The following is a 14,887-nucleotide window of genomic DNA, read 5'->3' on the forward strand; positions in this document are numbered from 1 at the left end:
TATTTTACTTCGATCCAGACCAACACGGCTACCTACCTGTAACCACTTTAATTGTGCAAACCTGGACTTTCTGGTATGCAGTTGAATCCCTCTTACAAGATAGCGACAGCCTGGAAGTCAGCACATTCAATACAGAAGGCATAGCAAGATCTGCAATTGTCATTTATAGGGGCCGAGAGGACAGGATTGGCCAAAGGGAGCCTTCTGGTGGTGTGACCAGCTGAAAAAGAGAATGTGGGTGCCGGACTCTGAGGGTTTTCTTTTTTAAAAAAGTGAGTCTCTAGCCATTCTAGAAATAAGTTTATGAAACAGAATGTGCAGGTGACATCCTAAACAATTTCTGTTAAATGAGCCAGCCCAGCTTCTCCCACCTGTCAGTGTTTTTAGTCAATGTGTGATGTCAGAGCTGTGAGTTGTTTGGTCCCTAGGCAATAGGACTCCCTGGATTCCCAACAGGGTCAGATTTATAATGCTGCAATTGAAGTAATTGCACCAAGCCCGTGCCAGCAGGGGCGCCAGACTCTTTAAGTTTTTATTTAAGAATAAGAAGGTGTCTAGCCCTTCTAGAAAGAAAGTTGTGAAGTATAATGTGTGGGCAACCTTCTAAGCCAAGGCATCACCAACCTGACCCAAATAGGGGAATGAATATTGTGGTAGGAGAATTGTCATGCCTTTTGGTTTTTGGAAGATGTTGGGGTTGGGGGAAGTGCTGAGGCCATTCCACCTGCTCCACCTTTGGCTACCTATGGAAGGACTTTTTGAAGATGCTGTGCCCATTTGTCTGCTCTTTGCTGCTTGCTGGCCTGGTGGAGCAACTAGCGGGCAGCTGTTGTGACCATGGAGGAGTGTGTGCTTGTAGTGGTGGAGGAAGAAGCACAGGGTCCATAATTTTGCTGCTCTTCTGTTGTTGTTTGTTGTTGTTGTTGTTTAATGCTTACATGGGGCAGTAAGCAGGCAGCTACTTTTTTTAAAAAAAAATAGTGTGTTTTAGTGGAGTGCATGGGAATTACTTGTGGCTCATTTTGCCACCTGCGAGCCATGTGTTGAAAAGCGCAGGTATTGGAGGAAGAAACACTGGAATCATCTCTTTATTGTTGGGCTTATTTTGCTGCCTGCCAGCATGTGGAGGAGGCAACTACACGAGAGGGATCTCAGTTGAATATGTATATGAGGGGAGAATTATAGCAACCCTTTCTTATTTCTGTTACATGCCACACAGTGGAGATTTCTCCTAAGCTAGTGGAGGGGCATCATCATTACAGTGGTGCCTCGCTTAACGAATGCCCTGCTTAACGAAATTTCCACTTAACGAAAGGTTTTTTCTAGCGGAGATTGCCTCGCTAGACGAATGCGTTTTACGAAAAATTCGTCTAGCGAATCGCGGTTTCCCATAGGAATGCATTGAAATTCAATTAATGTGTTCCTATGGGCAAAAAAAAAATCCAAAAAAATATCAATGCATTCCTATGGGATTCGCTAGACGAATTTTTCGTTATAAGAAAAGACCTATGGAACGAATTAAATGCGTCTAGCGAGGCACCACTGTATCTCCTTTTCCTGATTGTTTCTAAGGTGGTTTTTTTTGGGGGGGGGGTGTAGTGTTGAGGCATCATCATTATCACCACCACCACATTTTCCCTGATACTACCAATGGTTCCCCCCCCCCATTTCAAAGTATCATTCTTATCATCACCTTTTCTTCCTGCCTGATCCACAACAGGCACTGTTCCCAAATTGTTTGAGGGCAGGAAGCATTATTATTACCATCTCTCTTTATGCACCTCTGATTTTGTCACAGTCACGTTTATTTAGGATCCCCCAAAGGGAGCCCCACGGACCATAAATCTGCCACTAAGGGAATTGCAACAGGTGCAGCTGGAACCATTCGGTTGTTTAAGTGAGAGAGGTATGAAGAACCTCAATCCCTTGCAAGCTGTGGTCAGATGCAAAGGGGGCACTTGCACCTTTAATAGTTGCAGCCTTGGATTCGAACAGAAATCAAACATTGCTCTTAAACATTGCTCTGGCTCCCTCTCCAGCTTGCTGCTTTGCTTCTAGATCACTTCACTGCAAGTTCTCGGCTCCAAACTCTGGCTTTGTCTGTTGAAGGAGAGGGGCCCCACCCATTTGCTGCCTTGCATTGAGCCCCTTAATCCCCCTTAATGGCTCATCACCCAGGCTATCACTTCACCAGGAGGCTATTCTGGCTATTCCAAGAATTAAGGCTGGATTAAATTCTAACACTTGCTGGATGCAGGGATTAGAGAGGTCTGGCACATAGCATAACATCCAAACTCATAACAATATATAGCTGCCATTTGCTTTGCAGCCACGTTCTTCTTGGCTCAGGGTTCCCAGCAGGGCTGATCCTGCTTTGATAGAGCTCATCCTATTCCCCATCCCTTTGGATTGTAAGGCTTTAGTTCCCTCATATTTGGTGAAAATTCCATTCAGGTTTGCCAGGAAAAAAATCCAGCGCCTGTTACACTTTATAGCTTCCAACACGTCCTATGCCTTTTACCGATGTGGCAACTTTGATTTGTGGCTCCACGAGGAATTATGGCCTGGTCTGTAAGAGGTAATCTTGGGTGGGGTGAGGGGGGCCCCCATGTTGTGTGTTTTTAAAAACAGAACAAAATCCACACCTATATAAAAAAACCCTGCTTCTTAGTGATGGGCCTGATTTAAAAAAGAGAGAGAGAAATGCAGAGTTGGAAAGAACTCTAAGAAATCTAACTGCCCATTTTTATAAGCCCTGCACCCTTCCTAGCAGCTGATATGAACATTAAATGGACAAAGATTTCCCCAGCTGCTAGATTTCCACGTGGCAGACTGCAAGTAAAGTTTCAGGAGCAAGGCTGGCTCTAAGCATTTGTATAGTGCTTGAGAGTGTTCGCAGAAGCATAAAATTGGAAGGGACCCTGAGGATCATCTAGGCCAGGCATCCCCAAACTTCAGCCCTCCAGATGTTTTGGACTACAATTCCCATCATCCCTGACCACTGGTCCTCTTAGGTAGGGATCATGGGAATTGTAGGTCAAAACATCTGGAGGGCTGCAGTTTGGGGGTGCCTGATCCAGGCCAACCTATGCAGTTGAGTCGGACACGACTAAACGACTAAACAACAACTCTCAGCACCCATAACAAACTACAATTCCCAGGATTCTTGGGGGGGGGGAGCAACAACTGTTTAGAACAGGGGTCAGGTCCAGACATACGCAGAAGCGACTTCCGGTGCCGAGTTGCCCGTGTCTGCATCTCTGGGCACCGGAAATCGCTTCCGGCAGCACTCGGCAAGTGAGCGAGCAGCCAGCTGCCAAGCGAGGTGTTTTACCGGGTGGCGGCTGGCTGCTAACTCACCGGGGGGGCGCGCTGAGTGGAGCCTCCCTGGTAGAAAGTTGGGGTTTGTCTTAAAAGTGGAACCCCCATTACAGACAGGATCCAGGGCTGAAGAAGCCCTCCTTTATGCACCCAAGTGTTGCACCAGCTCACCCTCATGTACCCCCCCCCCACCGGAAATGCCAGAATTACAATAAGAAAGTAGCATAACCGTGGCTGCAACCCGGAGGCGAGTCCGAGAAGCCACCGTTCCGCCTGCGTCGGGCTCTGGTGTCATCAGCGCGCCGAAAAAGAGACATCTCTCTGCTACCAGACCCACGTAGCCTTTGCCTTTTGAGGACCCCAATGAACGCCCCCCTCCTCTCCCCCCCCAAGCAAGTCGCATGTCACATGCTGCGCGCAGAAGCGGACAGTGGAGCTTGCCTTGCTGAGGAAGCCGGCGCCAAAGCCCGACATCTTGGTCATGACCCAAGTTTGTAGCCGGGGCTCCTGGGGCTCTGGAGTGTGCGGGGCTCCGCTCTCCCTACCCGTCTCTTTTCCTCTCGCCTGGGTGGCGCTTGCCCTTTGCCCCCGTCGCCCGCTGGCGTCTCGCCCATAGCTGCCAAGTTTTCCCTTTTCTCGCGAGGAAGCCTATTCAGCATAAGGGAAAATCCCTTTAAAAAAGGGATAACTTGGCAGCTATGGTCTCGCCCCAAGCTGCCTGGCCAACAGGGAGGGAGAGGAGCTGCTTCCTTTCATATCCGGGACATTTACGGGGTATTTTACGATCTGGGGGTGCAGCGGGAAACAGATTTAAATTCAGGGGTTTCCCGCCAAAAACTGGAGGGTTGACAGCTATGGGCCGGACTATATTTTGAAAAAAAAAACATTGAACGAATTCCTATGTCCCACAAATAACCCAGAGATGCATTTTAAATAAAAGCACACATTCTACTCATGTACAAACCCGCTGATTCCCGGACCATCCGCGGGCTGGATTAAGAAGGCAATTGGGCCACATCTGCCCCACCCCCGGCCTTAGATTGCCTACCCCGGTTTAGAGTGCTGTCCAAATGCTATAAATGTATGGTGTGAAAGTGGCTAGTCTTTGTTTCTGGGGCGGTTATATGACGAGCATTCATCCTGATTAGCTTGTGGGATGTTTACATGTCTTCCCATTAGTTGTTTATCCATCCAACACTTTCCAATGAACTTCCCATTACTTTCCAGAAAGTCTGGTTGCGTTTTTCTAAGTTGGGTAAGTTGCGCTAGGGATGACAGAGTGCTGTAATCCGCTTTAATTGTGCAAACCTAAATTTCTGGTGTGCCCTTGAATCCCTCCTGCAAATTACTGACAGTCCGGAGGCATCCAAATCCACTTTTAAAAAGCATCAGGCTTTTTGTGGTTTGGAAAGTGACAGAGAGATGCTTTGAAAAGCGTGGAATGAGCACATGATTAATGGCAAGATGTATAAACACCCTGTAAGAAAATCAGGATGGATGCCGTAAAAATGGTCCTTGTTGGCTCACAAACAAATCAGAATGAATGGTCAATAAAGACCAGGTAAAATCTAAACTCTGTGTAAACTTTACATGGGAAAATTAGGATGAATTTTCCCCTATCCACTCATGGGAGGAGTGTGCTTCTGCCCTGGAATGGGAGATGTGGGGAGTCCACAGCCCTCAGCAAACTGTTTTTATTCAGAGATGGCTGGTGATTCCTGCAAGATGAGAAGGCAGACTTCTTGGCACTCAATGTTTATTTATATTTTTGATGGAGCCTACAAGAGCCATGGTTGAGTCACAACTCATCTCCCTATTTGGAATATTCATGCCTCCCAAAAATCAACTCTGGAGCTTCAGAGGAGTGCTTTCATTGCCCCCCCCAACCCCCTCTGATAAACTGTCAGACTCAGCATCCCCTCCTCCCTTCTCAAATTACTTTTTGACCCAGAGTAACTGTTTTTATAGAGCTTTTGGCTGTCACGCACAAAGCCTTCCCTTCCTGCCCAGGAAGCTGGGGAGTTATGGAATTTGTCTGCTTTGAAAGCCTCGGTTTCAGCTCGTCTGGTCTTCTTTGGCTGTAAACTGTCTTTCTCAGCCTGAAATGTGTGGAAAGTTTAGCTGCTGCCCTCCCTAGCAAAGTAAGATGAGTCTAATGTGAGTTAGGAATTATAAGGGCCGGCCTCAGATCCTTTGTTGCCTGAGGCAGAAGATAAGATAGCACCTCCTTTGCCCCGATGTTCCACGTTCAAAAGCTGACCAGACTGGCAGCTCAAATCTTACTTTGACTCTGGCCATGGGGCAGGGTCCCCCACTGTACCTTAGGGCAGCATAGGGGGCACAGGGCAGGTCGTGTGGCACACACAGTAATGTCTGCCCTCCACGCCTCAGTATTTGCTGCCTGAGGCAACTGCTTCACTCTGCCTCATGGTAGGAGTGGCTCTGGAATGGAGGGAGGATGAACACTTGGAGCAGGCATAGGCAAACTCGGCCCTCCAGATGTTTTGGGACTACAACTCCCATCATCCCTAGCTAACAGGACCAGTGGTCAGGGATGATGGGAATTGTAGTCTCAAAAACATCTGGAGGGCCGAGTTTGCCTATGCCTGACTTGGAGGAAGGACCGTAGCTCTGCAGTGGAGCATTTGTCTTGCATGTGGAAGATTCCAGGTTCAATCCTCAGCATCTCCAGGTAGGGCTAGTGTAGATAGTACTTGAGCTAGACAGACTTGCTATGTTCCTAAGATGTTGCAGAAAGTGCCCTTGATAAATAAGAAACCGAGGCGAAGGCAGCTGCGTTAAACACCTTCTCAACTTGTAACCCGCTTTTCAATAAAAGAATTCTTCCCAAAGTGGTTTTACAAAATAAAAAAATACTGTACGACCAATAAAAATATTCCCTAAATTCCAGCTCCATTACAGTCAAGGCTCCAAACAGGTGTTTTTCCTCTGTGGCTTGCTACGAGAGGAAATCGGATCTAAGGAGCCCAGATCTAAACGAATGCTGCAAAAGATATTCACACGCTTCCATGTGTGCATTCTTTCTGTGGTCTTCTTATCCCATCTCACTTCCTTTCTCTGATCGCTGTGAACATGCTTTTGTGACTGGAGCAGCTGGGGCATATCAGAGAAAATTCCTGGGAAGCGAGTTGCAATCACGGAAGTGTTGTGTCCTATAAATCATTATCCCACCAGAGAAAAGAAAAACTATACCGGCACAGCTAGCAAATCTAGAAGCAGCAGCAAGGTAGCATATGTACCAAATAACTGGCAGCCCATGGGCAAGTGATAAGCAATCGACCAATCATCAAAGAGTTTGTTGATGGCTCTCTGCTTTACAACCATCTGGAAGCCTTTGCAACATGGGCGGATATTCATCTCTATTGCGCATCTGTAACAGTACACTCAGGAACATTCCGTTGCAATTGTTTATAATGATGCACACCCACCTGAAGAGACGTGGGTGGCGCTGTGGTCTAAACCACAGAGCCTAGGGCTTGCCGATCAGAAGGTTGGTGGTTCGAATCCCCGCAGCGGGGTGAGCTCCCATTGCTCGGTCCCTGCTCCTGCCAACCTAGCAGTTCGAAAGCATGTCAAAGTGCAAGTAGATAAATAGGTACCGCTCCGGTGGGAAGGTAAATGGTGTTTCCGTGCGCTGCTCTGATTTCGCCAGAGGCGGCTTAGTCATGCTGGCCACATGACCCGGAAGCTCTCTGCGGACAAATGCCGGCTCCCTTGGCCAGTAAAGCAAGATGAGCGCTGCAACCCCAGAGTCGTTCATGACTGGGCTTAACTTTCAGGGGTCCCTTTACCTTTACCGTTACAAACTAAGACAGCGCCTTCTTGCTGGTGTGATGGACTGCAACTGCAATGCAAAGGGATAGTTGGACCAGAGGTTCCTCTCCTCGGATGACATGTGCTTGATAAAGCAGTCCACAGCACTGGTCTGTTCACACAAGTAGTGTAATGTGAAGGGTGGATTCCCACAGAACTGTGCAGCAGATTGGCTTCAGAGAGCAAGCAGGCATTCCCTGATTTGGGGAGAACCTTCCTTTAAACTCACCCAAACAAGCATATCAGAGAGGCTGCTCTACCATTAGGCAAAGGGAGACAACTGCTTCAGGCAGCACTTTTGGGTACATTGGAAGGGCAGTTAGTATGATTTTTTTTTAAAAAAAAGATTACTTTTACTTCCAGGGTGGGAGAGAGAGATGCTTGGGAGGTTTTTCTGCCAGATACCAAGAGAGGAGGAGGGAGTATACAGCTCTGGCTCAGGCAGCAAAATGATTTGGGCCAGCTCTCCGTATCAGTCACAGATAATTCCTGAACTGACTCTTCGCCCACCCCAAACGCTCAAAGTGTGCTAAATGCATTTTGAGTTCTCCAACAGAGGAGCAAAATGCCCCCTCTTCCCAAATGCACCACCTCATTCACAGGCACGAAATAGAAGGAATTTGTGTCATTTCCCTGAGGGTGTGCATGCCATAGACTTTATTAGGAGTATATTACCAGGGCAGCAAATTGTGTGTGCTTCTCTCTTTCTTCTTTAATATTCCCCCCCCTATGTATTGCTTTCTTTTTTTGCTTGTGGACTCTTGCAGAATGATGCTGCGTCCAGAGCCGTGGGGTGGGCTTGGGGAGACTTGTGGCCTCCACGCCGTCACCGCCAGGAAGAGATCCTTTGCTATAGCTACTGCTGCAGGGGAAATTAAGACTGCTTTCAGATGAGGAACTTAGGGTGTGATCACCAGACCTCATTCATGCACGTTCTGTTGGGATGATGCTGACATCCAGGTGACATAATAACGCACCCACATTTCCCCAGCGCTGCTTCTGCCCTTTTTTTCTTACTGCGGGAAAACCCTCCTTCGGCTGCCTTGGGTGAGATGCTTCTCGTGAGATGCCTTGCTCACAGATAGTCCATTGGACTGTCCAAATGATGTAATCCAGTTGTAACCTCTTCTGTGCAAAAGGAAGCCCTAGCACTTATTTTAAAACAAAAGAAGGCTATTTTAAACTGCTTACAGCAGGATTGCAATATCTGAGCAGCTCTTGGAGCCTCTTGGCTGAAGCATTGATAGAGATGCGGCAGGGGGTGGGTGGGAGGAACAGAACTATTTCTCCACTATCAATGGCAAGTCCACCTCGGAGGAATGCATGGGAAATGATGTGGCTTCTTCTCTTCCAAGGTTTGAGCTGAAAGCACACACCTGCAGCTGGCTGCTCTATGACTGCTGCCTTATCTTCCTCCTTTTCTTGGGGGGGGGGGAGTGCCCTCCCTGTTTGTTGCTCCACTAGGCTGCAGGGAACATCCTTTCTCAGCAGGTGGAGTGAGCTGCAGAGGTAGCGATGGGACAAGGGGAGCAGGGAGATTGTGGGGAGGGAATGAAAAAGTGTGCGCACACAAAAGTCCCTACCCACAACTTTGTTGTTCCTCTAGTAATGGAAACTGGGAATCTAGCAGTGTCAGTGAATTTCCTGCATGTGGGGTGGAGGGAATGGGGCTGGGGGCTGGGCAATGCAAGCGGGACGTGTGTGTGTGTGTGTGTGTGTGTGTGTGTGTGTGTGTAGGGCGGTGTCATTTCCACCCAGCTTTGCAATGATGGAGAGCATCGCATCTGCACAATTCATGGCCTGCGGGGTGCTCGGCGCAACCATTCCGACACTGCCGGTGAAATATGTGCTTGCCGTGCATCGCTAATGCGGGCCAAGCAGATGGCACCGCAGCCATTAAAGGAATAAATAACGGGCACCGCAGCTTGCCTGGCATGGGGAGTAGGTGCTCTCTGCCACCTGGACAGACAGGGAAAGGGAGACACCTAATGGTCACCCCTGGACTACACAGCTAGGCAAGGTGTCCTGAACACAAGTTTATCCAGGGATTCTCCCCCCCCCATCCGCTTTGAAGTGGGTGTAAGAATATAGGAAAATCTCAACAGCTTCTAATAATTCTTTATGTGTCTTTGAATGCATATAGCACCTTGTTTTGCTCCAAGGAATCCCAAGGCAGTTTTACCTTTCAGGAGGCTGTTTCAAGGAGCTTTGGCATGTGTGCGTGTTGCATTTTAATTCAGCGATCATCTCCCCCAAGTTCCCATCAGTGTGCCAGGTGGTGAGTAGACAAGGTAACTTCAGGGTCAGCCAGAGTGGTGTCATGATCAGAGTGTTGGGTAAGACCGGGGGGAACCTGGATTCAAATCCCCAAGCAGCCACAAAATGTACTGGGCGATCTTGGGCCAGCTAGTTGCCATTGCTTAGCCTCCGCTTCCTCGTGGTGATGTTGTGGGAGCATGAAGTGGCAGGACAGCACACACCATGTACACGGCCCTCAGCTACTTGGAGAAATTGTGGAATAAGCAATATGTAATAATACATATTTTTATGTGCTTTATTGAATATAAAGTACATAATTTACTTCATTGAAAAGTAGCGCACAGAGTAAGAAGAGGCACAAAAAGAAGAAAAAGAAATAGCACCCACGTGGAAAATAAATCAGAACAAACAAAAACTTGTAAAGGTTACAAAAAATGTTATTATGGTTAACCGGACCTAATATGGTTTTTATGAAAATGAATTCCAAATATAATTTAATTTGTCCGTGGCAAGTCTGTGCTGCTCTGCTTCACCAGAGGCAGCTTAGTCATGCTGCCCACATGACCTGGAAGCTGACAGGGGTACCTTTACCTTTTTAATGGAGTCCAATAAATTTTAAATACTATTTTTTGTACAACAAAAGCAATATGTAATAACATGCCCATGGTGAAAGAGAAAAGTGGCCACAATCAGAAAATCTTAGGGTCTAAATCAGAGCTGGGAAACGGTGGCCCCAGAGATATTGCTGGACTCCATCTCTCAGTGTGGTGAGAGTGGTCAAGAGCGGTAGACTTGTAATCTGGGGAACCGGGTTCGCGTCCCCGCTCCTCCACATGCAGCTGCTGGGTGACCTTGGGCTAGTCACACTTCTCTGAAGTCTCTCAGCCCCACCCACCTCACAGGGTGTCTGTTGTGGGGGAGGAGGAGAAAGGAGATTGTTAGCCGCTTTGAGACTCCTTCAGGTACTGATAAAGCGGGATATCAAATCCAGACTCTTCTCTTCTTCTCTTCCTCCCTGACCCTTAGCCATGTTGGCTTGGGCAGATGGGAATTGTAGTCCAGAAACATATGGAGGACTACAGGTTCCCCATCCCTGGTGTATTGAGTCTCATGCCATAGATAAAAAGCAGCCCCAAGCCTGAAAAATACACGTGTCCAAGTCTGAACGCAGGAGGCTGTCAGGTCATTGGTCCAGGAGGTCAGTACATTGGCCCATCTAGCTCAGAGCTGTCTACTCCGACTGGCAGCATCCCAGGCAGAGAATATTGAGCATCACCTGCTGACTGTTCCTTCTAACCAGAGATGCATGGGATTGAACTAGGGACCTTCTGCATTCAAAGCATTTGTTTGATCATGGAACTCCAGCCACAGCCTGCCTCTCCTAAATTCCCTCCAACCTCTGTCCCTTCTGCTCAGCTTCCTCCTCTTCGGTAGTCAAACTGATCTCTCTCCTCTTCATGCTGTCCTTCCAATTCCATCCCTTCGAAATCTACCCATGGTTGGTTGTTTTGTTGTTTTGTTGCAAAGCCTTTCTGGATCAGTTGTAAGTAAGGTGGTGGTTGAGGGCAGATGAAGGTTGGTTGGTGGTGGGGCCTAACTGACCAGCCTCCACTGTACTTGTGATACAGAAATTGCAGAAATTAGGCTCTCCACACCGCAAAGCCACAAACTTCCAACAATAGCTGTTGTTGGAAGCTTGTGGCTTTGCGGTGTGGAGAGAATAAAGTTTGAGAAAGAACTTCTTTGAAAAGTCCTTTGAGGTCAGAGCTAAATGGCAAAGAGGGAAACAACCACTCAGAGGTTCTCTGTGGCGAATCAACATACAGACAGTAGCAGCAAATGGTTGCGTGAATCAGTCCAAACTCTCTCCTGATCCTGCTGCTGATCGGCTTAACTGAGTAACTGGTGCTATTGAAGGGAGCGGGGAGAGATTCCTTTTTGTCTCCATCTTCACTTAAAGGTAAAGTTAAAGGGGCCCCTGACCATCTGGTCCAGTCGTGTCCGACTCTGGGGTTGCGGCGCTCATCTCGCTCTATAGGCCGAGGGAGCCGGCATTTGTCTGCAGACTCATGTGGCCAGCATGACAAAGCTGCTTCTGTCGGCGGTTCAAATCCCTGCAACGGGGTGAGCTCCCGTTGCTCGGTCCCAGCTCCTGCCCATCTTCACTTAGTTCAAAATATTATAATTGTCTATCACACTCTCCTTTAGGATGCTTCTGGGGGGGGGGGTGTTTATTGTGGGACTGACGCTCCTCATGCATACATATATTTATATTTTTGCCATGACTGCATGATGTTATCATCATCAAAACACCAGCCTAGATCTCCCCACCCCACCCCATTAATTTAGGGCTACCCTTTTTAAGGATAATTTGATAAATGAGGTGGGATGGGGTGCTCTTGCCAACAACCCATTTGCAGTATCTCAAAGAGCTGTTTAGAATCTGAAGTCCCCTTCTGGAATTTCTTTCCAAGCTATAAAGTCTCCATCCATTTGGCCTTTCCTTGTAGGGCAGGCAACCCAAACCTCTCCAGCATTTTAGCTGTTCTTCCTGGGTCCATATTATACCCTATTTGAGATGGGTTTCCTTTGTCCCCCATGTCAATTACACCCTTTACAGAAAACAACGGCTAGCCTTTGATTTCCCCCCATCCAGCTTGGACTCTTGGCTCCCATCTCTCAAATGAGAGAAGCATCCAAGATTTTGAGAAGAGCTGCTGGTATTTCCTGGGTTATGTCTTCAGCTCCGGTTGGGGCATACAAGCATTGAGTCTGTACTCCCCAAGGAGTCTGGACTTCTGGGTCTAACCTCTCTAATTGGTAGCTCTCCTGGAAAGGTGGAGGGGGGATGGATGTAAGGGCATTTCGTGTCACAGTCAAGCCAAAGAACGCTGCTCTTTCCCATGAGTCTCTCTGCTCGGGACTTAGGTTCATGCTGTTACCACGGCAGCAGCGTTACCTCAGCTGCTGCCTGGGCATAATTAGGTGGGGCATAAATCACAGATGCCTGGCACAGATGCTGGGACTGGCGTTGTCCTGCCGGCTCGACGTCTCTGAGCCCAGCCAGGTCATGGGCTGAGTTCTCAGGGCCCACAGTATGGTGCCTCCCATGAGCTCAGGGCACAAAATATTGTCGCCATTGGCGGCCTTCGCTTCTGACAAGGCCAGAAGGGAGTATTCCCCCTGGGATAGGAGTCATCTTGTGGCATCTATCCAGTGCTGAATTAAAATTCATGTCCTAAGCCTGGTGGATTTCTCTCTCTCTCTCTCTCTCTCTCTCTCTCTCTCTCTCTCTCTCTCTCTCTCTCTCTCTCTCTCTCTCTCTCTCTCTCTTTCTCCCTCTACAGTTTCCAATTTTTGGCAGATCTTTCTGAAATCTGGGTGCCACCTGCATAGGGAAAAAGTAGCTTTGTGCTAGCAGAACTGGACGCCCCTATGGTGGTGTGACTCTGTGGCCCTCAGGTGTTGTTGGACGTAAGATCCCATCAGCCCCAGCAAGTATGGCCAGTGGCCAGAGGTTATGGGAGCTGTTCGTCCAAAAACATTTGGTGGGTCACAGGTTTCCTATTCCTGTGAATCTAAAGTAAGTAGGAAATCTTTGAACCCTGGTGCTCATTGGCCATGCTGGCTGGGCCTGGTTGGGTGGTGGGTTGGACAAGAACATCTGGGAAGCCACAGATTCCCCACCCTCGATCTAGAACAGAGTTTCCCAAACTTGGGTCTCCAGCTGTTTTTGGACTACAACTCCCATTACCCCTAGCTAGAGGACCAGTGGTCAGGGGTGATGGGAATTGTAGTCCAAAACCTGCTGGAGGCCCATGTTTGGGAAACCCAGATCTAGAAGGCCTAAGAGGCCCAATCCCTCTTCTTAATAGGAAAAGCTGTGGCTTGCTAGAATGCAGGCAATCACAGAGACTGTATCTCCTGTGCTACAAAAAGGGAAAGCTCTGGCTATAGGGGAAATGGCATGTCTGCTGCATCAACAAGGCAAATATGTAGAATCATAGAGTTGGAAGAGACCACAAGGGCCATCCAGTCCATCCAGTGTTAGATTCCCCTTTATTCAGGAATAGGGAACCTGTGGCCCTTGGTTCCTCTTGCATGCAAGGCTGAGTTATACCCCTTCCTGTTGTGTGTCTCTATACAGTGGTACCTCGGGTTACAAATGCTTCAGGTTACAAACTCTGCTAACCCAGAAATAGTACCTCAGGTTAAGAACTTTGCCTCAGGATGAGAACAGAAATTGTGTGTCGGCAGCGCGGCGGCAGCAGGAGGCCCCATTAGCTAAAGTGGTGCTTCAGGTTAAGAACAGTTTCAGGTTAAGAACGGACCTCCAGAACGAATTAAGTTCTTAACCAGAGGTACCACTGTACTGAACCCCGTCGAAACGAAGGGTAGCAACTGAAAGAATGCTCTTCTTGGAGGCAATATTCTTACCAAAGCCAGACGAGTCATCACATATTTTGCACCCTTGTCCCGGGCATTGAAAGTTGATTACAACAGCCAGCTCTCTGCATATGCCCAGAGACACTCTCCTCTCCAAACAGGTTCAGAGATCAGGAGGAGGGAGAGGTAAAATAAAGCACCACTAGTCTGCCTAAGAAGTTGTGGAACATTGCAAGTACAGTCGTACCTTGGAAGTTGAACAGAATTTGTTCCAAAAATTCTCGACTTCCAAAACGGTCAAAAACCAAATTGCGGCTTCTGATTGGCTGCAGCCAATCTGATTGGCCTGCAGCCAATCAGAAGCCGCAGAAGCCCATCAGACGTTCGGGTTCCAAAAGAATGTTCACAAACTGGAACAATCACTTCCAGGTTTGCAGTGTTTGGGAGCCAAAACAGACGAGTTCCAGGGTGTTCAGGATCCAGGTACGACTGTACACTATTAGCAGGAGGGGGATTTTTTTTTCCTGCTTGCTTGCCTCCTTGTATACCTGTTTCTGTGAATGCAGTGAAAGGAGAGAGTGCAATAAAAGGACCAGTGAATTATAGAGCCAAGTATAAAAGTTCCTTATAGAACTTAAATAGACTTTAAGCCACCAGCCCTGGAGCAGGGCACATTCCAACCACTTCACCTTCTCTTAATTTTCAACAACTTCCATCTCCAATCAGTGGAGAGGCTGCCATCTAGTGACACTTTTGAGCAAAGTCATTAAAAAAAAAACCCTAGGGCTGAAGCAGAACCAAACGGAGGAGGCTGCCTTGAACATAGCTCCATCTATCTCAATAATGTCTACACGACTGGCAACAGGGTTTTTCAGACAGGGGCTTTTCTCAGTGTTACCTGGAAATGCAAGGGATTGATCTGGGACTCTCTGCATGCAACAGCTTGTGTTCTGCCACTGAATTCTGTTCTTGAAAGAATTGTCCTTCTTTGCTTTTAAGGTTCAGCTTTGAGCAATTTATTAAACAAACATAAATAAACAATCTGAGCAAATTAAAGTACATTTTACTGGGTTCAAAGGGTGAGTTC

The sequence above is a fragment of the Zootoca vivipara genome, chromosome 2 (genome assembly GCF_963506605.1).
Source record: "Zootoca vivipara chromosome 2, rZooViv1.1, whole genome shotgun sequence".
Lineage (NCBI taxonomy): Eukaryota > Metazoa > Chordata > Lepidosauria > Squamata > Lacertidae > Zootoca > Zootoca vivipara.